At 45.9% G+C, this 25645-nt stretch overlaps 18 non-coding genes across 18 annotated transcripts; 16 read left to right on the top strand and 2 right to left on the bottom strand.

The window, feature by feature from the left end:
• Positions 1-1418: 1418 nt before the first annotated feature.
• TRNAM-CAU (transfer RNA methionine (anticodon CAU)) lies at positions 1419-1491 on the top strand. The gene has a single exon. It is a non-coding gene; the product is annotated as a tRNA-Met (tRNA).
• Positions 1492-3643: 2152 nt separating this feature from the next.
• On the top strand, positions 3644-3716 carry TRNAM-CAU (transfer RNA methionine (anticodon CAU)). Its single transcript has one exon. It is a non-coding gene; the product is annotated as a tRNA-Met (tRNA).
• A 1040-nt stretch (positions 3717-4756) lies between these two features.
• On the top strand, positions 4757-4829 carry TRNAM-CAU (transfer RNA methionine (anticodon CAU)). Its single transcript has one exon. It is a non-coding gene; the product is annotated as a tRNA-Met (tRNA).
• Positions 4830-5870: 1041 nt separating this feature from the next.
• Positions 5871-5943, top strand: TRNAM-CAU (transfer RNA methionine (anticodon CAU)). The gene has a single exon. It is a non-coding gene; the product is annotated as a tRNA-Met (tRNA).
• A 2144-nt stretch (positions 5944-8087) lies between these two features.
• TRNAM-CAU (transfer RNA methionine (anticodon CAU)) lies at positions 8088-8160 on the top strand. The gene has a single exon. It is a non-coding gene; the product is annotated as a tRNA-Met (tRNA).
• A 1040-nt stretch (positions 8161-9200) lies between these two features.
• TRNAM-CAU (transfer RNA methionine (anticodon CAU)) lies at positions 9201-9273 on the top strand. Its single transcript has one exon. It is a non-coding gene; the product is annotated as a tRNA-Met (tRNA).
• Positions 9274-10313: 1040 nt separating this feature from the next.
• Positions 10314-10386, top strand: TRNAM-CAU (transfer RNA methionine (anticodon CAU)). Its single transcript has one exon. It is a non-coding gene; the product is annotated as a tRNA-Met (tRNA).
• An 848-nt stretch (positions 10387-11234) lies between these two features.
• TRNAE-UUC (transfer RNA glutamic acid (anticodon UUC)) lies at positions 11235-11306 on the bottom strand. Its single transcript has one exon. It is a non-coding gene; the product is annotated as a tRNA-Glu (tRNA).
• A 120-nt stretch (positions 11307-11426) lies between these two features.
• On the top strand, positions 11427-11499 carry TRNAM-CAU (transfer RNA methionine (anticodon CAU)). The gene has a single exon. It is a non-coding gene; the product is annotated as a tRNA-Met (tRNA).
• Positions 11500-12527: 1028 nt separating this feature from the next.
• Positions 12528-12600, top strand: TRNAM-CAU (transfer RNA methionine (anticodon CAU)). The gene has a single exon. It is a non-coding gene; the product is annotated as a tRNA-Met (tRNA).
• A 1040-nt stretch (positions 12601-13640) lies between these two features.
• TRNAM-CAU (transfer RNA methionine (anticodon CAU)) lies at positions 13641-13713 on the top strand. Its single transcript has one exon. It is a non-coding gene; the product is annotated as a tRNA-Met (tRNA).
• A 1028-nt stretch (positions 13714-14741) lies between these two features.
• On the top strand, positions 14742-14814 carry TRNAM-CAU (transfer RNA methionine (anticodon CAU)). The gene has a single exon. It is a non-coding gene; the product is annotated as a tRNA-Met (tRNA).
• An 848-nt stretch (positions 14815-15662) lies between these two features.
• On the bottom strand, positions 15663-15734 carry TRNAE-UUC (transfer RNA glutamic acid (anticodon UUC)). Its single transcript has one exon. It is a non-coding gene; the product is annotated as a tRNA-Glu (tRNA).
• Positions 15735-16967: 1233 nt separating this feature from the next.
• TRNAM-CAU (transfer RNA methionine (anticodon CAU)) lies at positions 16968-17040 on the top strand. Its single transcript has one exon. It is a non-coding gene; the product is annotated as a tRNA-Met (tRNA).
• Positions 17041-18079: 1039 nt separating this feature from the next.
• On the top strand, positions 18080-18152 carry TRNAM-CAU (transfer RNA methionine (anticodon CAU)). Its single transcript has one exon. It is a non-coding gene; the product is annotated as a tRNA-Met (tRNA).
• Positions 18153-19192: 1040 nt separating this feature from the next.
• On the top strand, positions 19193-19265 carry TRNAM-CAU (transfer RNA methionine (anticodon CAU)). Its single transcript has one exon. It is a non-coding gene; the product is annotated as a tRNA-Met (tRNA).
• A 1040-nt stretch (positions 19266-20305) lies between these two features.
• Positions 20306-20378, top strand: TRNAM-CAU (transfer RNA methionine (anticodon CAU)). The gene has a single exon. It is a non-coding gene; the product is annotated as a tRNA-Met (tRNA).
• A 2153-nt stretch (positions 20379-22531) lies between these two features.
• On the top strand, positions 22532-22604 carry TRNAM-CAU (transfer RNA methionine (anticodon CAU)). Its single transcript has one exon. It is a non-coding gene; the product is annotated as a tRNA-Met (tRNA).
• The last annotated feature ends 3041 nt before the right edge of the window (positions 22605-25645 follow it).

The raw sequence follows: 25645 nt of genomic DNA, 5'->3' as shown, positions 1-25645 counted from the left end.
CTGGCTTCGACCCTTGGTACTTTGACAACAAGGGAATGATTGGAGGTTACAATGGAAAAACAGCTTTGAGGTTTCAGCACTAGGAGTGTGCGGGTCGTTAAAAGGACTTGCATTTCCCATACCGGGAGTGGAACCCGGGCCGCCTGGGTGAAAACCAGGAATCCTAACCGCTAGACCATATGGGAAAACTAGCTGCCTTGTTTTGAGAAAAATAGAGAAAACCAAAGGGAAAAAAAGATGTGCCACCGCCATCAGCTTCCAAGTATGGTGGCCAGCTATGACACACATATCGCTTTCACTAATTGGCCACGTTAGCGCAGCAGGTAGCGCGTCAGTCTCATAATCTGAAGGTCGTGAGTTTGATCCTCACACGGGGCACTACTCTCTAACCATTTTGTGAGCCTTGGGGTCCTTAATCTATGAAAAACACTACTCTTCATCCCTTAGGTCTTGTAGGAAACCATATGGATGGAAAATTGACCGCAAGATCAAGCTTTCAGTGCTCTTTTGCCTTCCACCATATTCCACCCAGTTAAAATCTTTAGCTCTGCATCCAACAGACCTTGCAAGATACAATGTCTACTCATCCTGGAACAACAGAGGCATTTTCCATCTATGTGACATGCTTCCCTTAGTTTCATCACACAGAAAGAACAAAGCACAGAGGAATTCAAAAGGGCTTTTTCAAAGGTGTGGAAAAAAAAGATGATGTCTCTGTCAGAGAATGGTTTGCAGAAGATTGGCACATAGATATTTGCCAATGCAAATGTGCAGAAGAGCGAGAACGGCCGAGAAACTTCATGTGCTAGTACGCATGTGCGTACGCCAAAGCGCACACAATGCGTGACAATTTCTGGTGCCCAGTGGCCTATTTAAAGCTAGCAGCATAAGCCATTAGTTGCTGGATGATCTTCAGCTTCCCCTGTGAGTTCCTGTGATCCTGATATTATTCATGTGTGAAAATTCATGTGCCAGTGCGCATATACGTACGCCAAAGCGCGTGCATGAGCCATTAGTTGCTGGATGAACTTCAGCTTGCCCTGTGAGTTCCTGTGTTCCTGATAGTATTTCATTTCCTGTCCTGACCCGGCTTGACCTGTCTTGTCTGCATCCCTGGCTTTGACCCTTGGTACTTTGACAACAAGGGAATGATTGGAGGTTACAATGGAAAAACAGCTTTGAGGTTTCAGCACTAGGAGTGTGCGGGTCGTTAAAAGGACTTGCATTTCCCATACCGGGAGTCGAACCCGGGCCGCCTGGGTGAAAACCAGGAATCCTAACCGCTAGCCCATATGGGAAAACTAGCTACCTTGTTTTGAGAAAAATAGAGAAAACCAAAGGGAAAAAACGATGTGCCACCGCCATCAGCTTCCAAGTATGGTGGCCAGCTATGACACACATTTTGCTTTCACTAATTGGCCTCGTTAGCGCAGCAGGTAGCGCGTCAGTCTCATAATCTGAAGGTCGTGAGTTCGATCCTCACACGGGGCACTACTCTCTAACCATTTTGTGAGCCTTGGGGTCCTTAATCTATGAAAAACACTACTCTTCATCCCTTAGGTCTTGTAGGAAACCATATGGATGGAAAATTGACCGCAAGATCAAGCTTTCAGTGCTTTTTGCCTTCCACCATATTCCACCCAGCTAAAATCTTTAGCTCTGCATCCAACAGACCTTGCAAGATACAATGTCTACTCATCCTGGAACAACAGAGGCATTTTCCATCTATGTGACATGCTTCCCTTAGTTTCATCACACAGAAAGAACAAAGCACAGAGGAATTCAAAAGGGCTTTTTCAAAGGTGTGGAAAAAAAAGATGATGTCTCTGTCAGAGAATGGTTTGCAGAAGATTGGCACATAGATATTTGCCAATGCAAATGTGTAGAAGAGCGAGAACGGCCGAGAAACTTCATGTGCTAGTACGCATGTGCGTACGCCAAAGCTCACACAATGCGTGACAATTTCTGGTGCCCAGTGGCCTATTTAAAGCTAGCAGCATAAGCCATTAGTTGCTGGATGATCTTCAGCTTCCCCTGTGAGTTTCTGTGATCCTGATATTATTCATGTGTGAAAATTCATGTGCCAGTGCGCATATACGTACGCCAAAGCGCGTGCATGAGCCATTAGTTGCTGGATGAACTTCAGCTTGCCCTGTGAGTTCCTGTGTTCCTGATAGTATTTCATTTCCTGTCCTGACCCGGCTTGACCTGTCTTGTCTGCATCCCTGGCTTTGACCCTTGGTACTTTGACAACAAGGGAATGATTGGAGGTTACAATGGAAAAACAGCTTTGAGGTTTCAGCACTAGGAGTGTGCGGGTTGTTAAAAGGACTTGCATTTCTCATACCGGGAGTCGAACCCAGGCCGCCTGGGTGAAAACCAGGAATCCTAACTGCTAGACCATATGGGAAAACTAGCTGCCTTGTTTTGAGAAAAATAGAGAAAACCAAAGGGAAAAAAAGATGTGCCACCGCCATCAGCTTCCAAGTATGGTGGCCAGCTATGACACACATATCACTTTCACTAATTGGCCTCGTTAGCTCAGCAGGTAGCGCGTCAGTCTCATAATTTGAAGGTCGTGAGTTTGATCATCACATGGGGCACTACTCTCTAACCATTTTGTGAGCCTTGGGGTCCTTAATCTATGAAAAACACTACTCTTCATCCCTTAGGTCTTGTAGGAAACCATATGGATGGAACATTGACCGGAAGATCAAGCTTTCAGTGCTCTTTTGCCTTCCACCATATTCCACCCAGCTAAAATCTTTAGCTCTGCATCCAACAGACCTTGCAAGATACAATGTCTACTCATCCTGGAACAACAGAGGCATTTTCCATCTATGTGACATGCTTCCCTTAGTTTCATCACACAGAAAGAACAAAGCACCGAGGAATTCAAAAGGGCTTTTTCAAAGGTGTGGAAAAAAAAGATGATGTCTCTGTCAGAGAATGGTTTGCAGAAGATTGGCACATAGATATTTGCCAATGCAAATGTGCAGAAGAGTGAGAACGGCCGAGAAACTTCATGTGCTAGTACGCATGTGCGTACGCCAAAGCGCACACAATGCGTGACAATTTCTGGTGCCCAGTGGCCTATTTAAAGCTAGCAGCATAAGCCATTAGTTGCTGGATGATCTTCAGCTTCCCCTGTGAGTTCCTGTGATCCTGATATTATTCATGTGTGAAAATTCATGTGCCAGTGCGCATATACGTACGCCAAAGCGCGTGCATGAGCCATTAGTTGCTGGATGAACTTCAGCTTGCCCTGTGAGTTCCTGTGTTCCTGATAGTATTTCATTTCCTGTCCTGACCCGGCTTGACCTGTCTTGTCTGCATCCCTGGCTTTGACCCTTGGTACTTTGACAACAAGGGAATGATTGGAGGTTACAATGGAAAAACAGCTTTGAGGTTTCAGCACTAGGAGTGTGCGGGTCGTTAAAAGGACTTGCATTTCCCATACCGGGAGTGGAACCCGGGCCGCCTGGGTGAAAACCAGGAATCCTAACCGCTAGACCATATGGGAAAACTAGATGCCTTGTTTTGAGAAAAATAGAGAAAACCAAAGGAAAAAAAAGATGTGCCACCGCCATCAGCTTCCAAGTATGGTGGCCAGCTATGACACACATATCACTTTCACTAATTGGCCTCGTTAGCGCAGCAGGTAGCGCGTCAGTCTCATAATCTGAAGGTCGTGAGTTCGATCCTCACACGGGGCACTACTCTCTAACCGTTTTGTGAGCCTTGGGGTCCTTAATCTATGAGAAACACTACTCTTCATCCCTTAGGTCTTGTAGGAAACCATATGGATGGAAAATTGACCGGAAGATCAAGCTTTCAGTGCTCTTTTGCCTTCCACCATATTCCACCCAGCTAAAATCTTTAGCTCTGCATCCAACAGACCTTGCAAGATACAATGTCTACTCATCCTGGAACAACAGAGGCATTTTCCATCTATGTGACATGCTTCCCTTAGTTTCATCACACAGAAAGAACAAAGCACCGAGGAATTCAAAAGGGCTTTTTCAAAGGTGTGGAAAAAAAAGATGATGTCTCTGTCAGAGAATGGTTTGCAGAAGATTGGCACATAGATATTTGCCAATGCAAATGTGCAGAAGAGCGAGAACGGCCAAGAAACTTCATGTGCTAGTACGCATGTGCGTACGCCAAAGCGCACACAATGCGTGACAATTTCTGGTGCCCAGTGGCCTATTTAAAGCTAGCAGCATAAGCCATTAGTTGCTGGATGATCTTCAGCTTCCCCTGTGAGTTCCTGTGATCCTGATATTATTCATGTGTGAAAATTCATGTGCCAGTGCGCATATACGTACGCCAAAGCGCGTACATGAGCCATTAGTTGCTGGATGAACTTCAGCTTGCCCTGTGAGTTCCTGTGTTCCTGATAGTATTTCATTTCCTGTCCTGACCCGGCTTGACCTGTCTTGTCTGCATCCCTGGCTTTGACCCTTGGTACTTTGACAACAAGGGAATGATTGGAGGTTACAATGGAAAAACAGCTTTGAGGTTTCAGCACTAGGAGTGTGCGGGTCGTTAAAAGGACTTGCATTTCCCATACCGGTAGTGGAACCCGGGCCGCCTGGGTGAAAACCAGGAATCCTAACCGCTAGACCATATGGGAAAACTAGCTGCCTTGTTTTGAGAAAAATAGAGAAAACCAAAGGGAAAAAAAGATGTGCCACCGCCATCAGCTTCCAAGTATGGTGGCCAGCTATGACACACATATCACTTTCACTAATTGGCCTCGTTAGCGCAGCAGGTAGCGCGTCAGTCTCATAATCTGAAGGTCGTGAGTTCGATCCTCACACGGGGCACTACTCTCTAACTGTTTTGTGAGCCTTGGGGTCCTTAATCTATGAAAAACACTACTTTTCATCCCTTAGGTCTTGTAGGAAACCATATGGATGGAAAATTGACCGGAAGATCAAGCTTTCAGTGCTCTTTTGCCTTCCACCATATTCCACCCAGCTAAAATCTTTAGCTCTGCATCCAACAGACCTTGCAAGATACAATGTCTACTCATCCTGGAACAACAGAGGCATTTTCCATCTATGTGACATGCTTCCCTTAGTTTCATCACACAGAAAGAACAAAGCACCGAGGAATTCAAAAGGGCTTTTTCAAAGGTGTGGGAAAAAAAAGATGATGTCTCTGTCAGAGAATGGTTTGCAGAAGATTGGCACATAGATATTTGCCAATGCAAATGTGCAGAAGAGCGAGAACGGCCGAGAAACTTCATGTGCTAGTACGCATGTGCGTACGCCAAAGCGCACACAATGCGTGACAATTTCTGGTGCCCAGTGGCCTATTTAAAGCTAGCAGCATAAGCCATTAGTTGCTGGATGATCTTCAGCTTCCCCTGTGAGTTCCTGTGATCCTGATATTATTCATGTGTGAAAATTCATGTGCCAGTGCGCATATACGTACGCCAAAGCGCGTGCATGAGCCATTAGTTGCTGGATGAACTTCAGCTTGCCCTGTGAGTTCCTGTGTTCCTGATAGTATTTCATTTCCTGTCCTGACCCGGCTTGACCTGTCTTGTCTGCATCCCTGGCTTTGACCCTTGGTACTTTGACAACAAGGGAATGATTGGAGGTTACAATGGAAAAACAGCTTTGAGGTTTCAGCACTAGGAGTGTGCGGGTCGTTAAAAGGACTTGCATTTCCCATACCGGGAGTCGTACCCGGGCCGCCTGGGTGAAAACCAGGAATCCTAACCGCTAGACCATATGGGAAAACTAGCTGCCTTGTTTTGAGAAAAATAGAGAAAACCAAAGGGAAAAAAAGATGTGCCACCGCCATCAGCTTCCAAGTATGGTGGCCAGCTATGACACACATATCACTTTCACTAATTGGCCTCGTTAGCGCAGCAGGTAGCGCGTCAGTCTCATAATCTGAAGGTCGTGAGTTCGATCCTCACACGGGGCACTACTCTCTAACCGTTTTGGGGTCCTTAATCTATGAAAAACACTACTCTTCATCCCTTAGGTCTTGTAGGAAACCATATGGATGGAAAATTGACCGGAAGATCAAGCTTTCAGTGCTCTTTTGCCTTCCACCATATTCCACCCAGCTAAAATCTTTAGCTCTGCATCCAACAGACCTTGCAAGATACAATGTCTACTCATCCTGGAACAACAGAGGCATTTTCCATCTATGTGACATGCTTCCCTTAGTTTCATCACACAGAAAGAACAAAGCACCGAGGAATTCAAAAGGGCTTTTTCAAAGGTGTGGAAAAAAAAGATGATGTCTCTGTCAGAGAATGGTTTGCAGAAGATTGGCACATAGATATTTGCCAATGCAAATGTGCAGAAGAGCGAGAACGGCCGAGAAACTTCATGTGCTAGTACGCATGTGCGTACGCCAAAGCGCACACAATGCGTGACAATTTCTGGTGCCCAGTGGCCTATTTAAAGCTAGCAGCATAAGCCATTAGTTGCTGGATGATCTTCAGCTTCCCCTGTGAGTTCCTGTGATCCTGATATTATTCATGTGTGAAAATTCATGTGCCAGTGTGCATATACGTACGCCAAAGCGCGTGCATGAGCCATTAGTTGCTGGATGAACTTCAGCTTGCCCTGTGAGTTCCTGTGTTCCTGATAGTATTTCATTTCCTGTCCTGACCCGGCTTGACCTGTCTTGTCTGCATCCCTGGCTTTGACCCTTGGTACCTTGACAACAAGGGAATGATTGGAGGTTACAATGGAAAAACAGCTTTGAGGTTTCAGCACTAGGAGTGTGCGGGTCGTTAAAAGGACTTGCATTTCCCATACCGGGAGTGGAACCCGGGCCGCCTGGGTGAAAACCAGGAATCCTAACCGCTAGACCATATGGGAAAACTAGCTGCCTTGTTTTGAGAAAAATAGAGAAAACCAAAGGGAAAAAAAGATGTGCCACCGCCATCAGCTTCCAAGTATGGTGGCCAGCTATGACACACATATCACTTTTACTAATTGGCCTCGTTAGCGCAGCAGGTAGCGCGTCTGTCTCATAATCTGAAGGTCGTGAGTTCGATCCTCACACGGGGCACTACTCTCTAACCGTTTTGTGAGCCTTGGGGTCCTTAATCTATGAAAAACACTACTCTTCATCCCTTAGGTCTTGTAGGAAACCATATGGATGGAAAACTGACCGGAAGATCAAGCTTTCAGTGCTCTTTTGCCTTCCACCATATTCCACCCAGCTAAAATCTTTAGCTCTGCATCCAACAGACCTTGCAAGATACAATGTCTACTCATCCTGGAACAACAGAGGCATTTTCCATCTATGTGACATGCTTCCCTTAGTTTCATCACACAGAAAGAACAAAGCACCAAGGAATTCAAAAGGGCTTTTTCAAAGGTGTGGAAAAAAAAGATGATGTCTCTGTCAGAGAATGGTTTGCAGAAGATTGGCACATAGATATTTGCCAATGCAAATGTGCAGAAGAGCGAGAACGGCCGAGAAACTTCATGTGCTAGTACGCATGTGCGTACGCCAAAGCGCACACAATGCGTGACAATTTCTGGTGCCCAGTGGCCTATTTAAAGCTAGCAGCATAAGCCATTAGTTGCTGGATGATCTTCAGCTTCCCCTGTGAGTTCCTGTGATCCTGATATTATTCATGTGTGAAAATTCATGTGCCAGTGCGCATATACGTACGCCAAAGCGCGTGCATGAGCCATTAGTTGCTGGATGAACTTCAGCTTGCCCTGTGAGTTCCTGTGTTCCTGATAGTATTTCATTTCCTGTCCTGACCCGGCTTGACCTGTCTTGTCTGCATCCCTGGCTTTGACCCTTGGTACTTTGACAACAAGGGAATGATTGGAGGTTACAATGGAAAAACAGCTTTGAGGTTTCAGCACTAGGAGTGTGCGGGTCGTTAAAAGGCCTTGCATTTCCCATACCGGGAGTGGAACCCGGGCCGCCTGGGTGAAAACCAGGAATCCTAACCGCTAGACCATATGGGAAAACTAGCTGCCTTGTTTTGAGAAAAATAGAGAAAACCAAAGGGAAAAAAAGATGTGCCACCGCCATCAGCTTCCAAGTATGGTGGCCAGCTATGACACACATATCACTTTTACTAATTGGCCTCGTTAGCGCAGCAGGTAGCGCGTCAGTCTCATAATCTGAAGGTCGTGAGTTCGATCCTCACACGGGGCACTACTCTCTAACCGTTTTGTGAGCCTTGGGGTCCTTAATCTATGAAAAACACTACTCTTCATCCCTTAGGTCTTGTAGGAAACCATATGGATGGAAAACTGACCGGAAGATCAAGCTTTCAGTGCTCTTTTGCCTTCCACCATATTCCACCCAGCTAAAATCTTTAGCTCTGCATCCAACAGACCTTGCAAGATACAATGTCTACTCATCCTGGAACAACAGAGGCATTTTCCATCTATGTGACATGCTTCCCTTAGTTTCATCACACAGAAAGAACAAAGCACCGAGGAATTCAAAAGGGCTTTTTCAAAGGTGTGGAAAAAAAAGATGATGTCTCTGTCAGAGAATGGTTTGCAGAAGATTGGCACATAGATATTTGCCAATGCAAATGTGCAGAAGAGCGAGAACGGCCGAGAAACTTCATGTGCTAGTACGCATGTGCGTACGCCAAAGCGCACACAATGCGTGACAATTTCTGGTGCCCAGTGGCCTATTTAAAGCTAGCAGCATAAGCCATTAGTTGCTGGATGATCTTCAGCTTCCCCTGTGAGTTCCTGTGATCCTGATATTATTCATGTGTGAAAATTCATGTGCCAGTGCGCATATACGTACGCCAAAGCGCGTGCATGAGCCATTAGTTGCTGGATGAACTTCAGCTTGCCCTGTGAGTTCCTGTGTTCCTGATAGTATTTCATTTCCTGTCCTGACCCGGCTTGACCTGTCTTGTCTGCATCCCTGGCTTTGACCCTTGGTACTTTGACAACAAGGGAATGATTGGAGGTTACAATGGAAAAACAGCTTTGAGGTTTCAGCACTAGGAGTGTGCGGGTCGTTAAAAGGACTTGCATTTCCCATACCGGGAGTCGTACCCGGGCCGCCTGGGTGAAAACCAGGAATCCTAACCGCTAGACCATATGGGAAAACTAGCTGCCTTGTTTTGAGAAAAATAGAGAAAACCAAAGGGAAAAAAAGATGTGCCACCGCCATCAGCTTCCAAGTATGGTGGCCAGCTATGACACACATATCACTTTCACTAATTGGCCTCGTTAGCGCAGCAGGTAGCGCGTCAGTCTCATAATCTGAAGGTCGTGAGTTCGATCCTCACACGGGGCACTACTCTCTAACCGTTTTGTGAGCCTTGGGGTCCTTAATCTATGAAAAACACTACTCTTCATCCCTTAGGTCTTGTAGGAAACCATATGGATGGAAAATTGACCGGAAGATCAAGCTTTCAGTGCTCTTTTGCCTTCCACCATATTCCACCCAGCTAAAATCTTTAGCTCTGCATCCAACAGACCTTGCAAGATACAATGTCTACTCATCCTGGAACAACAGAGGCATTTTCCATCTATGTGACATGCTTCCCTTAGTTTCATCACACAGAAAGAACAAAGCACCGAGGAATTCAAAAGGGCTTTTTCAAAGGTGTGGAAAAAAAAGATGATGTCTCTGTCAGAGAATGGTTTGCAGAAGATTGGCACATAGATATTTGCCAATGCAAATGTGCAGAAGAGCGAGAACGGCCGAGAAACTTCATGTGCTAGTACGCATGTGCGTACGCCAAAGCGCACACAATGCGTGACAATTTCTGGTGCCCAGTGGCCTATTTAAAGCTAGCAGCATTAGCCATTAGTTGCTGGATGATCTTCAGCTTTCCCTGTGAGTTCCTGTGATCCTGATATTATTCATGTGTGAAAATTCATGTGCCAGTGCGCATATACGTACGCCAAAGCGCGTGCATGAGCCATTAGTTGCTGGATGAACTTCAGCTTGCCCTGTGAGTTCCTGTGTTCCTGATAGTATTTCATTTCCTGTCCTGACCCGGCTTGACCTGTCTTGTCTGCATCCCTGGCTTTGACCCTTGGTACTTTGACAACAAGGGAATGATTGGAGGTTACAATGGAAAAACAGCTTTGAGGTTTCAGCACTAGGAGTGTGCGGGTCGTTAAAAGGACTTGCATTTCCCATACCGGGAGTCGTACCCGGGCCGCCTGGGTGAAAACCAGGAATCCTAACCGCTAGACCATATGGGAAAACTAGCTGCCTTGTTTTGAGAAAAATAGAGAAAACCAAAGGGAAAAAAAGATGTGCCACCGCCATCAGCTTCCAAGTATGGTGGCCAGCTATGACACACATATCACTTTCACTAATTGGCCTCGTTAGCGCAGCAGGTAGCGCGTCAGTCTCATAATCTGAAGGTCGTGAGTTCGATCCTCACACGGGGCACTACTCTCTAACCGTTTTGTGAGCCTTGGGGTCCTTAATCTATGAAAAACACTACTCTTCATCCCTTAGGTCTTGTAGGAAACCATATGGATGGAAAATTGACCGGAAGATCAAGCTTTCAGTGCTCTTTTGCCTTCCACCATATTCCACCCAGCTAAAATCTTTAGCTCTGCATCCAACAGACCTTGCAAGATACAATGTCTACTCATCCTGGAACAACAGAGGCATTTTCCATCTATGTGACATGCTTCCCTTAGTTTCATCACACAGAAAGAACAAAGCACCGAGGAATTCAAAAGGGCTTTTTCAAAGGTGTGGAAAAAAAAGATGATGTCTCTGTCAGAGAATGGTTTGCAGAAGATTGGCACATAGATATTTGCCAATGCAAATGTGCAGAAGAGCGAGAACGGCCGAGAAACTTCATGTGCTAGTACGCATGTGCGTACGCCAAAGCGCACACAATGCGTGACAATTTCTGGTGCCCAGTGGCCTATTTAAAGCTAGCAGCATAAGCCATTAGTTGCTGGATGATCTTCAGCTTCCCCTGTGAGTTCCTGTGATCCTGATATTATTCATGTGTGAAAATTCATGTGCCAGTGCGCATATACGTACGCCAAAGCGCGTGCATGAGCCATTAGTTGCTGGATGAACTTCAGCTTGCCCTGTGAGTTCCTGTGTTCCTGATAGTATTTCATTTCCTGTCCTGACCCGGCTTGACCTGTCTTGTCTGCATCCCTGGCTTTGACCCTTGGTACTTTGACAACAAGGGAATGATTGGAGGTTACAATGGAAAAACAGCTTTGAGGTTTCAGCACTAGGAGTGTGCGGGTCGTTAAAAGGACTTGCATTTCCCATACCGGGAGTCGAACCCGGGCCGCCTGGGTGAAAACCAGGAATCCTAACCGCTAGACCATATGGGAAAACTAGCTGCCTTGTTTTGAGAAAAATAGAGAAAACCAAAGGGAAAAAAAGATGTGCCACCGCCATCAGCTTCCAAGTATGGTGGCCAGCTATGACACACATATCGCTTTTACTAATTGGCCTCGTTAGCGCAGCAGGTAGCGCGTCAGTCTCATAATCTGAAGGTCGTGAGTTCGATCCTCACACGGGGCACTACACTCTAACCATTTTGTGAGCCTTGGGGTCCTTAATCTATGAAAAACACTACTCTTCATCCCTTAGGTCTTGTAGGAAACCATATGGATGGAAAATTGACCGGAAGATCAAGCTTTCAGTGCTCTTTTGCCTTCCACCATATTCCACCCAGCTAAAATCTTTAGCTCTGCATCCAACAGACCTTGCAAGATACAATGTCTACTCATCCTGGAACAACAGAGGCATTTTCCATCTATGTGACATGCTTCCCTTAGTTTCATCACATAGAAAGAACAAAGCACAGAGGAATTCAAAAGGGCTTTTTCAAAGGTGTGGAAAAAAAAGATGATGTCTCTGTCAGAGAATGGTTTGCAGAAGATTGGCACATAGATATTTGCCAATGCAAATGTGCAGAAGAGCGAGAACGGCCGAGAAACTTCATGTGCTAGTACGCATGTGCGTACACAATGCGTGACAATTTCTGGTGCCCAGTGGCCTATTTAAAGCTAGCAGCATAAGCCATTAGTTGCTGGATGATCTTCAGCTTCCCCTGTGAGTTCCTGTGATCCTGATATTATTCATGTGTGAAAATTCATGTGCCAGTGCGCATATACGTACGCCAAAGCGCGTGCATGAGCCATTAGTTGCTGGATGAACTTCAGCTTGCCCTGTGAGTTCCTGTGTTCCTGATAGTATTTCATTTCCTGTCCTGACCCGGCTTGACCTGTCTTGTCTGCATCCCTGGCTTTGACCCTTGGTACTTTGACAACAAGGGAATGATTGGAGGTTACAATGGAAAAACAGCTTTGAGGTTTCAGCACTAGGAGTGTGCGGGTCGTTAAAAGGACTTGCATTTCCCATACCGGGAGTGGAACCCGGGCCGCCTGGGTGAAAACCAGGAATCCTAACCGCTAGACCATATGGGAAAACTAGCTGCCTTGTTTTGAGAAAAATAGAGAAAACCAAAGGGAAAAAAAGATGTGCCACCGCCATCAGCTTCCAAGTATGGTGGCCAGCTATGACACACATATCCCTTTCACTAATTGGCCTCGTTAGCGCAGCAGGTAGCGCGTCAGTCTCATAATCTGAAGGTCGTGAGTTCGATCCTCACACGGGGCACTACTCTCTAACCGTTTTGTGAGCCTTGGGGTCCTTAATCTATGAAAATCACTACTCTTCATCCCTTAGGTCTTGTAGGAAACCATATGGATGGAAAATTGACCGGAAGATCAAGCTTTCAGTGCTCTTTTGCCTTCCACCATATTCCACCCAGCTAAAATCTTTAGCTCTGCATCCAACAGACCTTGCAAGATACAATGTCTACTCATCCTGGAACAACAGAGGCATTTTCCATCTATGTGACATGCTTCCCTTAGTTTCATCACACAGAAAGAACAAAGCACCGAGGAATTCAAAAGGGCTTTTTCAAAGGTGTGGAAAAAAAAGATGATGTCTCTGTCAGAGAATGGTTTGCAGAAGATTGGCACATAGATATTTGCCAATGCAAATGTGCAGAAGAGCGAGAACGGCCGAGAAACTTCATGTGCTAGTACGCATGTGCGTACGCCAAAGCGCACACAATGCGTGACAATTTCTGGTGCCCAGTGGCCTATTTAAAGCTAGCAGCATAAGCCATTAGTTGCTGGATGATCTTCAGCTTCCCCTGTGAGTTCCTGTGATCCTGATATTATTCATGTGTGAAAATTCATGTGCCAGTGCGCATATACGTACGCCAAAGCGCGTGCATGAGCCATTAGTTGCTGGATGAACTTCAGCTTGCCCTGTGAGTTCCTGTGTTCCTGATAGTATTTCATTTCCTGTCCTGACCCGGCTTGACCTGTCTTGTCTGCATCCCTGGCTTTGACCCTTGGTACTTTGACAACAAGGGAATGATTGGAGGTTACAATGGAAAAACAGCTTTGAGGTTTCAGCACTAGGAGTGTGCGGGTCGTTAAAAGGACTTGCATTTCCCATACCGGGAGTGGAACCCGGGCCGCCTGGGTGAAAACCAGGAATCCTAACCGCTAGACCATATGGGAAAACTAGCTGCCTTGTTTTGAGAAAAATAGAGAAAACCAAAGGGAAAAAAAGATGTGCCACCGCCATCAGCTTCCAAGTATGGTGGCCAGCTATGACACACATATCGCTTTTACTAATTGGCCTCGTTAGCGCAGCAGGTAGCGCGTCAGTCTCATAATCTGAAGGTCGTGAGTTCGATCCTCACACGGGGCACTACACTCTAACCATTTTGTGAGCCTTGGGGTCCTTAATCTATGAAAAACACTACTCTTCATCCCTTAGGTCTTGTAGGAAACCATATGGATGGAAAATTGACCGGAAGATCAAGCTTTCAGTGCTCTTTTGCCTTCCACCATATTCCACCCAGCTAAAATCTTTAGCTCTGCATCCAACAGACCTTGCAAGATACAATGTCTACTCATCCTGGAACAACAGAGGCATTTTCCATCTATGTGACATGCTTCCCTTAGTTTCATCACATAGAAAGAACAAAGCACAGAGGAATTCAAAAGGGCTTTTTCAAAGGTGTGGAAAAAAAAGATGATGTCTCTGTCAGAGAATGGTTTGCAGAAGATTGGCACATAGATATTTGCCAATGCAAATGTGCAGAAGAGCGAGAACGGCCGAGAAACTTCATGTGCTAGTACGCATGTGCGTACACAATGCGTGACAATTTCTGGTGCCCAGTGGCCTATTTAAAGCTAGCAGCATAAGCCATTAGTTGCTGGATGATCTTCAGCTTCCCCTGTGAGTTCCTGTGATCCTGATATTATTCATGTGTGAAAATTCATGTGCCAGTGCGCATATACGTACGCCAAAGCGCGTGCATGAGCCATTAGTTGCTGGATGAACTTCAGCTTGCCCTGTGAGTTCCTGTGTTCCTGATAGTATTTCATTTCCTGTCCTGACCCGGCTTGACCTGTCTTGTCTGCATCCCTGGCTTTGACCCTTGGTACTTTGACAACAAGGGAATGATTGGAGGTTACAATGGAAAAACAGCTTTGAGGTTTCAGCACTAGGAGTGTGCGGGTCGTTAAAAGGACTTGCATTTCCCATACCGGGAGTGGAACCCGGGCCGCCTGGGTGAAAACCAGGAATCCTAACCGCTAGACCATATGGGAAAACTAGCTGCCTTGTTTTGAGAAAAATAGAGAAAACCAAAGGGAAAAAAAGATGTGCCACCGCCATCAGCTTCCAAGTATGGTGGCCAGCTATGACACACATATCCCTTTCACTAATTGGCCTCGTTAGCGCAGCAGGTAGCGCGTCAGTCTCATAATCTGAAGGTCGTGAGTTCGATCCTCACACGGGGCACTACTCTCTAACCGTTTTGTGAGCCTTGGGGTCCTTAATCTATGAAAATCACTACTCTTCATCCCTTAGGTCTTGTAGGAAACCATATGGATGGAAAATTGACCGGAAGATCAAGCTTTCAGTGCTCTTTTGCCTTCCACCATATTCCACCCAGCTAAAATCTTTAGCTCTGCATCCAACAGACCTTGCAAGATACAATGTCTACTCATCCTGGAACAACAGAGGCATTTTCCATCTATGTGACATGCTTCCCTTAGTTTCATCACACAGAAAGAACAAAGCACCGAGGAATTCAAAAGGGCTTTTTCAAAGGTGTGGAAAAAAAAGATGATGTCTCTGTCAGAGAATGGTTTGCAGAAGATTGGCACATAGATATTTGCCAATGCAAATGTGCAGAAGAGCGAGAACGGCCGAGAAACTTCATGTGCTAGTACGCATGTGCGTACGCCAAAGCGCACACAATGCGTGACAATTTCTGGTGCCCAGTGGCCTATTTAAAGCTAGCAGCATAAGCCATTAGTTGCTGGATGATCTTCAGCTTCCCCTGTGAGTTCCTGTGATCCTGATATTATTCATGTGTGAAAATTCATGTGCCAGTGCGCATATACGTACGCCAAAGCGCGTGCATGAGCCATTAGTTGCTGGATGAACTTCAGCTTGCCCTGTGAGTTCCTGTGTTCCTGATAGTATTTCATTTCCTGTCCTGACCCGGCTTGACCTGTCTTGTCTGCATCCCTGGCTTTGACCCTTGGTACTTTGACAACAAGGGAATGATTGGAGGTTACAATGGAAAAACAGCTTTGAGGTTTCAGCACTAGGAGTGTGCGGGTCGTTAAAAGGACTTGCATTTCCCATACCGGGAGTCGAACCCGGGCCGCCTGGGTGAAAACCAGGAATCCTAACCGCTAGACCATATGGGAAAACTAGCTGCCTTGTTTTGAGAAAAATAGAGAAAACCAAAGGGAAAAAAAGATGTGCCACCGCCATCAGCTTCCAAGTATGGTGGCCAGCTATGACACACATATCGCTTTCACTAGTTGGCCTCATTAGCGCAGCAGGTAGCGCGTCAGTCTCATAATCTGAAGGTCGTGAGTTCGATCCTCACACGGGGCACTACTCTCTAACCATTTTGTGAGCCTTGGGGTCCTTAATCTATGAAAAACACTACTCTTCATCCCTTAGGTCTTGTAGGAAACCATATGGATGGAAAATTGACCGGAAGATCAAGCTTTCAGTGCTCTTTTGCCTTCCACCATATTCCACCCAGCTAAAATCTTTAGCTCTGCATCCAACAGACCTTGCAAGATACAATGTCTACTCATCCTGGAACAACAGAGGCATTTTCCATCTATGTGACATGCTTCCCTTAGTTTCATCACACAGAAAGAACAAAGCACCGAGGAATTCAAAAGGGCTTTTTCAAAGGTGTGGAAAAAAAAGATGATGTCTCTGTCAGAGAATGGTTTGCAGAAGATTGGCACATAGATATTTGCCAATGCAAATGTGCAGAAGAGCGAGAACGGCCGAGAAACTTCATGTGCTAGTACGCATGTGCGTACGCCAAAGCGCACACAATGCGTGACAATTTCTGGTGCCCAGTGGCCTATTTAAAGCTAGCAGCATAAGCCATTAGTTGCTGGATGATCTTCAGCTTCCCCTGTGAGTTCCTGTGATCCTGATATTATTCATGTGTGAAAATTCATGTGCCAGTGCGCATATACGTACGCCAAAGCGCGTGCATGAGCCATTAGTTGCTGGATGAACTTCAGCTTGCCCTGTGAGTTCCTGTGTTCCTGATAGTATTTCATTTCCTGTCCTGACCCGGCTTGACCTGTCTTGTCTGCATCCCTGGCTTTGACCCTTGGTACTTTGACAACAAGGGAATGATTGGAGGTTACAATGGAAAAACAGCTTTGAGGTTTCAGCACTAGGAGTGTGCGGGTCGTTAAAAGGACTTGCATTTCCCATACCGGGAGTCAAACCCGGGCCGCCTGGGTGAAAACCAGGAATCCTAACCGCTAGACCATATGGGAAAACTAGCTGCCTTGTTTTGAGAAAAATAGAGAAAACCAAAGGGAAAAAAAGATGTGCCACCGCCATCAGCTTCCAAGTATGGTGGCCAGCTATGACACACATATCGCTTTCACTAATTGGCCTCGTTAGCGCAGCAGGTAGCGCGTCAGTCTCATAATCTGAAGGTCGTGAGTTCGATCCTCACACGGGGCACTACTCTCTAACCATTTTGTGAGCCTTGGGGTCCTTAATCTATGAAAAACACTACTCTTCATCCCTTAGGTCTTGTAGGAAACCATATGGATGGAAAATTGACCGGAAGATCAAGCTTTCAGTGCTTTTTGCCTTCCACCATATTCCACCCAGCTAAAATCTTTAGCTCTGCATCCAACAGACCTTGCAAGATACAATGTCTACTCATCCTGGAACAACAGAGGCATTTTCCATCTATGTGACATGCTTCCCTTAGTTTCATCACACAGAAAGAACAAAGCACAGAGGAATTCAAAAGGGCTTTTTCAAAGGTGTGGAAAAAAAAGATGATGTCTTTGTCAGAGAATGGTTTGCAGAAGATTGGCACATAGATATTTGCCAATGCAAATGTGCAGAAGAGCGAGAACGGCCGAGAAACTTCATGTGCTAGTACGCATGTGCGTACGCCAAAGCGCACACAATGCGTGACAATTTCTGGTGCCCAGTGGCCTATTTAAAGCTAGCAGCATAAGCCATTAGTTGCTGGATGATCTTCAGCTTCCCCTGTGAGTTCCTGTGATCCTGATATTATTCATGTGTGAAAATTCATGTGCCAGTGCGCATATACGTACGCCAAAGCGCGTGCATGAGCCATTAGTTGCTGGATGAACTTCAGCTTGCCCTGTGAGTTCCTGTGTTCCTGATAGTATTTCATTTCCTGTCCTGACCCGGCTTGACCTGTCTTGTCTGCATCCCTGGCTTTGACCCTTGGTACTTTGACAACAAGGGAATGATTGGAGGTTACAATGGAAAAACAGCTTTGAGGTTTCAGCACTAGGAGTGTGCGGGTCGTTAAAAGGACTTGCATTTCCCATACTGGGAGTCGAACCCGGGCCGCCTGGGTGAAAACCAGGAATCCTAACCGCTAGACCATATGGGAAAACTAGCTGCCTTGTTTTGAGAAAAATAGAGAAAACCAAAGGGAAAAAAAGATGTGCCACCGCCATCAGCTTCCAAGTATGGTGGCCAGCTATGACACACATATCACTTTCACTAATTGGCCTCGTTAGCGCAGCAGGTAGCGCGTCAGTCTCATAATCTGAAGGTCGTGAGTTCGATCCTCACACGGGGCACTACTCTCTAACCATTTTGTGAGCCTTGGGGTCCTTAATCTATGAAAAACACTACTCTTCATCCCTTAGGTCTTGTAGGAAACCATATGGATGGAACATTGACCGGAAGATCAAGCTTTCAGTGCTCTTTTGCCTTCCACCATATTCCACCCAGCTAAAATCTTTAGCTCTGCATCCAACAGACCTTGCAAGATACAATGTCTACTCATCCTGGAACAACAGAGGCATTTTCCATCTATGTGACATGCTTCCCTTAGTTTCATCACACAGAAAGAACAAAGCACCGAGGAATTCAAAAGGGCTTTTTCAAAGGTGTGGAAAAAAAAGATGATGTCTCTGTCAGAGAATGGTTTGCAGAAGATTGGCACATAGATATTTGCCAATGCAAATGTGCAGAAGAGCGAGAACGGCCGAGAAACTTCATGTGCTAGTACGCATGTGCGTACGCCAAAGCGCACACAATGCGTGACAATTTCTGGTGCCCAGTGGCCTATTTAAAGCTAGCAGCATAAGCCATTAGTTGCTGGATGATCTTCAGCTTCCCCTGTGAGTTCCTGTGATCCTGATATTATTCATGTGTGAAAATTCATGTGCCAGTGCGCATATACGTACGCCAAAGCGCGTGCATGAGCCATTAGTTGCTGGATGAACTTCAGCTTGCCCTGTGAGTTCCTGTGTTCCTGATAGTATTTCATTTCCTGTCCTGACCCGGCTTGACCTGTCTTGTCTGCATCCCTGGCTTTGACCCTTGGTACTTTGACAACAAGGGAATGATTGGAGGTTACAATGGAAAAACATTTTTGAGGTTTCAGCACTAGGAGTGTGCGGGTCGTTAAAAGGACTCGCATTTCCCATACCGGGAGTCGAACCCAGGCCGCCTGGGTGAAAACCAGAAATCCTAACCGCTAGACCATATGGGAAAACTAGCTGCCTTGTTTTGAGAAAAATAGAGAAAACCAAAGGGAAAAAAAGATGTGCCACCGCCATCAGCTTCCAAGTATGGTGGCCAGCTATGACACACATATCACTTTCACTAATTGGCCTCGTTAGCGCAGCAGGTAGCGCGTCAGTCTCATAATCTGAAGGTCGTGAGTTCGATCCTCACACGGGGCACTACTCTCTAACCATTTTGTGAGCCTTGGGGTCCTTAATCTATGAAAAACACTACTCTTCATCCCTTAGGTCTTGTAGGAAACCATATGGATGGAAAATTGACCGGAAAATCAAGCTTTCAGTGCTCTTTTGCCTTCCACCATATTCCACCCAGCTAAAATCTTTAGCTCTGCATCCAACAGACCTTGCAAGATACAATGTCTACTCATCCTGGAACAACAGAGGCATTTTCCATCTATGTGACATGCTTCCCTTAGTTTCATCACACAGAAAGAACAAAGCACCGAGGAATTCAAAAGGGCTTTTTCAAAGGTGTGGAAAAAAAAGATGATGTCTCTGTCAGAGAATGGTTTGCAGAAGATTGGCACATAGATATTTGCCAATGCAAATGTGCATAAGAGCGAGAACGGCCGAGAAACTTCATGTGCTAGTACGCATGTGCGTACGCCAAAGCGCACACAATGCGTGACAATTTCTGGTGCCCAGTGGCCTATTTAAAGCTAGCAGCATAAGCCATTAGTTGCTGGATGATCTTCAGCTTCCCCTGTGAGTTCCTGTGATCCTGATATTATTCATGTGTGAAAATTCATGTGCCAGTGCGCATATACGTACGCCAAAGCGCGTGCATGAGCCATTAGTTGCTGGATGAACTTCAGCTTGCCCTGTGAGTTCCTGTGTTCCTGATAGTATTTCATTTCCTGTCCTGACCCGGCTTGACCTGTCTTGTCTGCATCCCTGGCTTTGACCCTTGGTACTTTGACAACAAGGGAATGATTGGAGGTTACAATGGAAAAACAGCTTTGAGGTTTCAGCACTAGGAGTGTGCGGGTCGTTAAAAGGACTTGCATTTCCCATACCGGGAGTGGAACCCGGGCCGCCTGGGTGAAAACCAGGAATCCTAACCGCTAGACCATATGGGAAAACTAGCTGCCTTGTTTTGAGAAAAATAGAGAAAACCAAAGGGAAAAAAAGATGTGCCACCGCCATCAGCTTCCAAGTATGGTGGCCAGCTATGACACACATATCACTTTCACTAATTGGCCTCGTTAGCGCAGCAGGTAGCGCGTCAGTCTCATAATCTGAAGGTCGTGAGTTCGATCCTCACACGGGGCACTACTCTCTAACTGTTTTGTGAGCCTTGGGGTCCTTAATCTATGAAAAACACTACTCTTCATCCCTTAGGTCTTGTAGGAAACCATATGGATGGAAAATTGACCGGAAGATCAAGCTTTCAGTGCTCTTTTGCCTTCCACCATATTCCACCCAGCTAAAATCTTTAGCTCTGCATCCAACAGACCTTGCAAGATACAATGTCTACTCATCCTGGAACAACAGAGGCATTTTCCATCTATGTGACATGCTTCCCTTAGTTTCATCACACAGAAAGAACAAAGCACCGAGGAATTCAAAAGGGCTTTTTCAAAGGTGTGGAAAAAAAAGATGATGTCTCTGTCAGAGAATGGTTTGCAGAAGATTGGCACATAGATATTTGCCAATGCAAATGTGCAGAAGAGCGAGAACGGCCGAGAAACTTCATGTGCTAGTACGCATGTGCGTACGCCAAAGCGCACACAATGCGTGACAATTTCTGGTGCCCAGTGGCCTATTTAAAGCTAGCAGCATAAGCCATTAGTTGCTGGATGATCTTCAGCTTCCCCTGTGAGTTCCTGTGATCCTGATATTATTCATGTGTGAAAATTCATGTGCCAGTGCGCATATACGTACGCCAAAGCGCGTGCATGAGCCATTAGTTGCTGGATGAACTTCAGCTTGCCCTGTGAGTTCCTGTGTTCCTGATAGTATTTCATTTCCTGTCCTGACCCGGCTTGACCTGTCTTGTCTGCATCCCTGGCTTTGACCCTTGGTACTTTGACAACAAGGGAATGATTGGAGGTTACAATGGAAAAAAAGCTTTGAGGTTTCAGCACTAGGAGTGTGCGGGTCGTTAAAAGGACTTGCATTTCCCATACCGGGAGTGGAACCCGGGCCGCCTGGGTGAAACCCAGGAAACCTAACCGCTAGACCATATGGGAAAACTAGATGCCTTGTTTTGAGAAAAATAGAGAAAACCAAAGGGAAAAAAAGATGTGCCACCGCCATCAGCTTCCAAGTATGGTGGCCAGCTATGACACACATATCACTTTCACTAATTGACCTCGTTAGCGCAGCAGGTAGCGCGTCAGTCTCATAATCTGAAGGTCGTGAGTTCGATCCTCACACGGGGCACTACTCTCTAACCATTTTGTGAGCCTTGGGGTCCTTAATCTATGAAAAACACTACTCTTCATCCCTTAGGTCTTGTAGGAAACCATATGGATGGAAAATTGACCGGAAGATCAAGCTTTCAGTGCTCTTTTGCCTTCCACCATATTCCACCCAGCTAAAATCTTTAGCTCTGCATCCAACAGACCTTGCAAGATACAATGTCTACTCATCCTGGAACAACAGAGGCATTTTCCATCTATGTGACATGCTTCCCTTAGTTTCATCACACAGAAAGAACAAAGCACCGAGGAATTCAAAAGGGCTTTTTCAAAGGTGTGGAAAAAAAAGATGATGTCTCTGTCAGAGAATGGTTTGCAGAAGATTGGCACATAGATATTTGCCAATGCAAATGTGCAGAAGAGCGAGAACGGCCGAGAAACTTCATGTGCTAGTACGCATGTGCGTACGCCAAAGCGCACACAATGCGTGACAATTTCTGGTGCCCAGTGGCCTATTTAAAGCTAGCAGCATAAGCCATTAGTTGCTGGATGATCTTCAGCTTCCCCTGTGAGTTCCTGTGATCCTGATATTATTCATGTGTGAAAATTCATGTGCCAGTGCGCATATACGTACGCCAAAGCGCGTGCATGAGCCATTAGTTGCTGGATGAACTTCAGCTTGCCCTGTGAGTTCCTGTGTTCCTGATAGTATTTCATTTCCTGTCCTGACCCGGCTTGACCTGTCTTGTCTGCATCCCTGGCTTTGACCCTTGGTACTTTGACAACAAGGGAATGATTGGAGGTTACAATGGAAAAACAGCTTTGAGGTTTCAGCACTAGGAGTGTGCGGGTCGTTAAAAGGACTTGCATTTCCCATACCGGGAGTGGAACCCGGGCCGCCTGGGTGAAAACCAGGAATCCTAACCGCTAGACCATATGGGAAAACTAGCTGCCTTGTTTTGAGAAAAATAGAGAAAACCAAAGGGAAAAAAAGATGTGCCACCGCCATCAGCTTCCAAGTATGGTGGCCAGCTATGACACACATATCACTTTCACTAATTGGCCTCGTTAGCGCAGCAGGTAGCGCGTCAGTCTCATAATCTGAAGGTCGTGAGTTCGATCCTCACACGGGGCACTACTCTCTAACTGTTTTGTGAGCCTTGGGGTCCTTAATCTATGAAAAACACTACTCTTCATCCCTTAGGTCTTGTAGGAAACCATATGGATGGAAAATTGACCGGAAGATCAAGCTTTCAGTGCTCTTTTGCCTTCCACCATATTCCACCCAGCTAAAATCTTTAGCTCTGCATCCAACAGACCTTGCAAGATACAATGTCTACTCATCCTGGAACAACAGAGGCATTTTCCATCTATGTGACATGCTTCCCTTAGTTTCATCACACAGAAAGAACAAAGCACCGAGGAATTCAAAAGGGCTTTTTCAAAGGTGTGGAAAAAAAAGATGATGTCTCTGTCAGAGAATGGTTTGCAGAAGATTGGCACATAGATATTTGCCAATGCAAATGTGCAGAAGAGCGAGAACGGCCGAGAAACTTCATGTGCTAGTACGCATGTGCGTACGCCAAAGCGCACACAATGCGTGACAATTTCTGGTGCCCAGTGGCCTATTTAAAGCTAGCAGCATAAGCCATTAGTTGCTGGATGATCTTCAGCTTCCCCTGTGAGTTCCTGTGATCCTGATATTATTCATGTGTGAAAATTCATGTGCCAGTGCGCATATACGTACGCCAAAGCGCGTGCATGAGCCATTAGTTGCTGGATGAACTTCAGCTTGCCCTGTGAGTTCCTGTGTTCCTGATAGTATTTCATTTCCTGTCCTGACCCGGCTTGACCTGTCTTGTCTGCATCCCTGGCTTTGACCCTTGGTACTTTGACAACAAGGGAATGATTGGAGGTTACAATGGAAAAAAAGCTTTGAGGTTTCAGCACTAGGAGTGTGCGGGTCGTTAAAAGGACTTGCATTTCCCATACCGGGAGTGGAACCCGGGCCGCCTGGGTGAAACCCAGGAAACCTAACCGCTAGACCATATGGGAAAACTAGATGCCTTGTTTTGAGAAAAATAGAGAAAACCAAAGGGAAAAAAAGATGTGCCACCGCCATCAGCTTCCAAGTATGGTGGCCAGCTATGACACACATATCACTTTCACTAATTGACCTCGTTAGCGCAGCAGGTAGCGCGTCAGTCTCATAATCTGAAGGTCGTGAGTTCGATCCTCACACGGGGCACTACTCTCTAACCATTTTGTGAGCCTTGGGGTCCTTAATCTATGAAAAACACTACTCTTCATCCCTTAGGTCTTGTAGGAAACCATATGGATGGAAAATTGACCGGAAGATCAAGCTTTCAGTGCTCTTTTGCCTTCCACCATATTCCACCCAGCTAAAATCTTTAGCTCTGCATCCAACAGACCTTGCAAGATACAATGTCTACTCATCCTGGAACAACAGAGGCATTTTCCATCTATGTGACATGCTTCCCTTAGTTTCATCACACAGAAAGAACAAAGCACCGAGGAATTCAAAAGGGCTTTTTCAAAGGTGTGGAAAAAAAAGATGATGTCTCTGTCAGAGAATGGTTTGCAGAAGATTGGCACATAGATATTTGCCAATGCAAATGTGCAGAAGAGCGAGAACGGCCGAGAAACTTCATGTGCTAGTACGCATGTGCGTACGCCAAAGCGCACACAATGCGTGACAATTTCTGGTGCCCAGTGGCCTATTTAAAGCTAGCAGCATAAGCCATTAGTTGCTGGATGATCTTCAGCTTCCCCTGTGAGTTCCTGTGATCCTGATATTATTCATGTGTGAAAATTCATGTGCCAGTGCGCATATACGTACGCCAAAGCGCGTGCATGAGCCATTAGTTGCTGGATGAACTTCAGCTTGCCCTGTGAGTTCCTGTGTTCCTGATAGTATTTCATTTCCTGTCCTGACCCGGCTTGACCTGTCTTGTCTGCATCCCTGGCTTTGACCCTTGGTACTTTGACAACAAGGGAATGATTGGAGGTTACAATGGAAAAACAGCTTTGAGGTTTCAGCACTAGGAGTGTGCGGGTCGTTAAAAGGACTTGCATTTCCCATACCGGGAGTGGAACCCGGGCCGCCTGGGTGAAACCCAGGAAACCTAACCGCTAGACCATATGGGAAAACTAGATGCCTTGTTTTGAGAAAAATAGAGAAAACCAAAGAGAAAAAAAGATGTGCCACCGCCATCAGCTTCCAAGTATGGTGGCCAGCTATGACACACATATCACTTTCACTAATTGGCATCGTTAGCGCAGCAGGTAGCGTGTCAGTCTCATAATCTGAAGGTCGTGAGTTAGATCCTCACACGGGGCACTACTCTCTAACCATTTTGTGAGCCTTGGGGTCCTTAATCTATGAAAAACACTACTCTTCATCCCTTAGGTCTTGTAGGAAACCATATGGATGGAACATTGACCGGAAGATCAAGCTTTCAGTGCTCTTTTGCCTTCCACCATATTCCACCCAGCTAAAATTTATAGCTCTGCATCCAACAGACCTTGCAAGATACAATGTCTACTCATCCTGGAACAACAGAGGCATTTTCCATCAATGTGACATGCTTCCCTTAGTTTCATCACACAGAAAGAACAAAGCACCGAGGAATTCAAAAGGGCTTTTTCAAAGGTGTGGAAAAAAAAGATGATGTCTCTGTCAGAGAATGGTTTGCAGAAGATTGGCACATAGATATTTGCCAATGCAAATGTGCAGAAGAGCGAGAACGGCCGAGAAACTTCATGTGCTAGTACGCATGTGCGTACGCCAAAGCGCACACAATGCGTGACAATTTCTGGTGCCCAGTGGCCTATTTAAAGCTAGCAGCATAAGCCATTAGTTGCTGGATGATCTTCAGCTTCCCCTGTGAGTTCCTGTGATCCTGATATTATTCATGTGTGAAAATTCATGTGCCAGTGCGCATATACGTACGCCAAAGCGCGTGCATGAGCCATTAGTTGCTGGATGAACTTCAGCTTGCCCTGTGAGTTCCTGTGTTCCTGATAGTATTTGATTTCCTGTCCTGACCCGGCTTGACCTGTCTTGTCTGCATCCCTGGCTTTGACCCTTGGTACTTTGACAACAAGGGAATGATTGGAGGTTACAATGGAAAAACAGCTTTGAGGTTTCAGCAC

The sequence above is a fragment of the Lithobates pipiens genome, unplaced genomic scaffold (genome assembly GCF_037356315.1).
Source record: "Lithobates pipiens isolate NorthernLeopardFrog02 unplaced genomic scaffold, aLitPip1_a1.2 Scaffold_8, whole genome shotgun sequence".
In the NCBI taxonomy this organism is placed as follows: domain Eukaryota; kingdom Metazoa; phylum Chordata; class Amphibia; order Anura; family Ranidae; genus Lithobates; species Lithobates pipiens.
The sequence above is the reverse complement of the archived record's forward strand: the minus strand, read 5'-3'. Positions and strand labels throughout refer to the sequence as shown.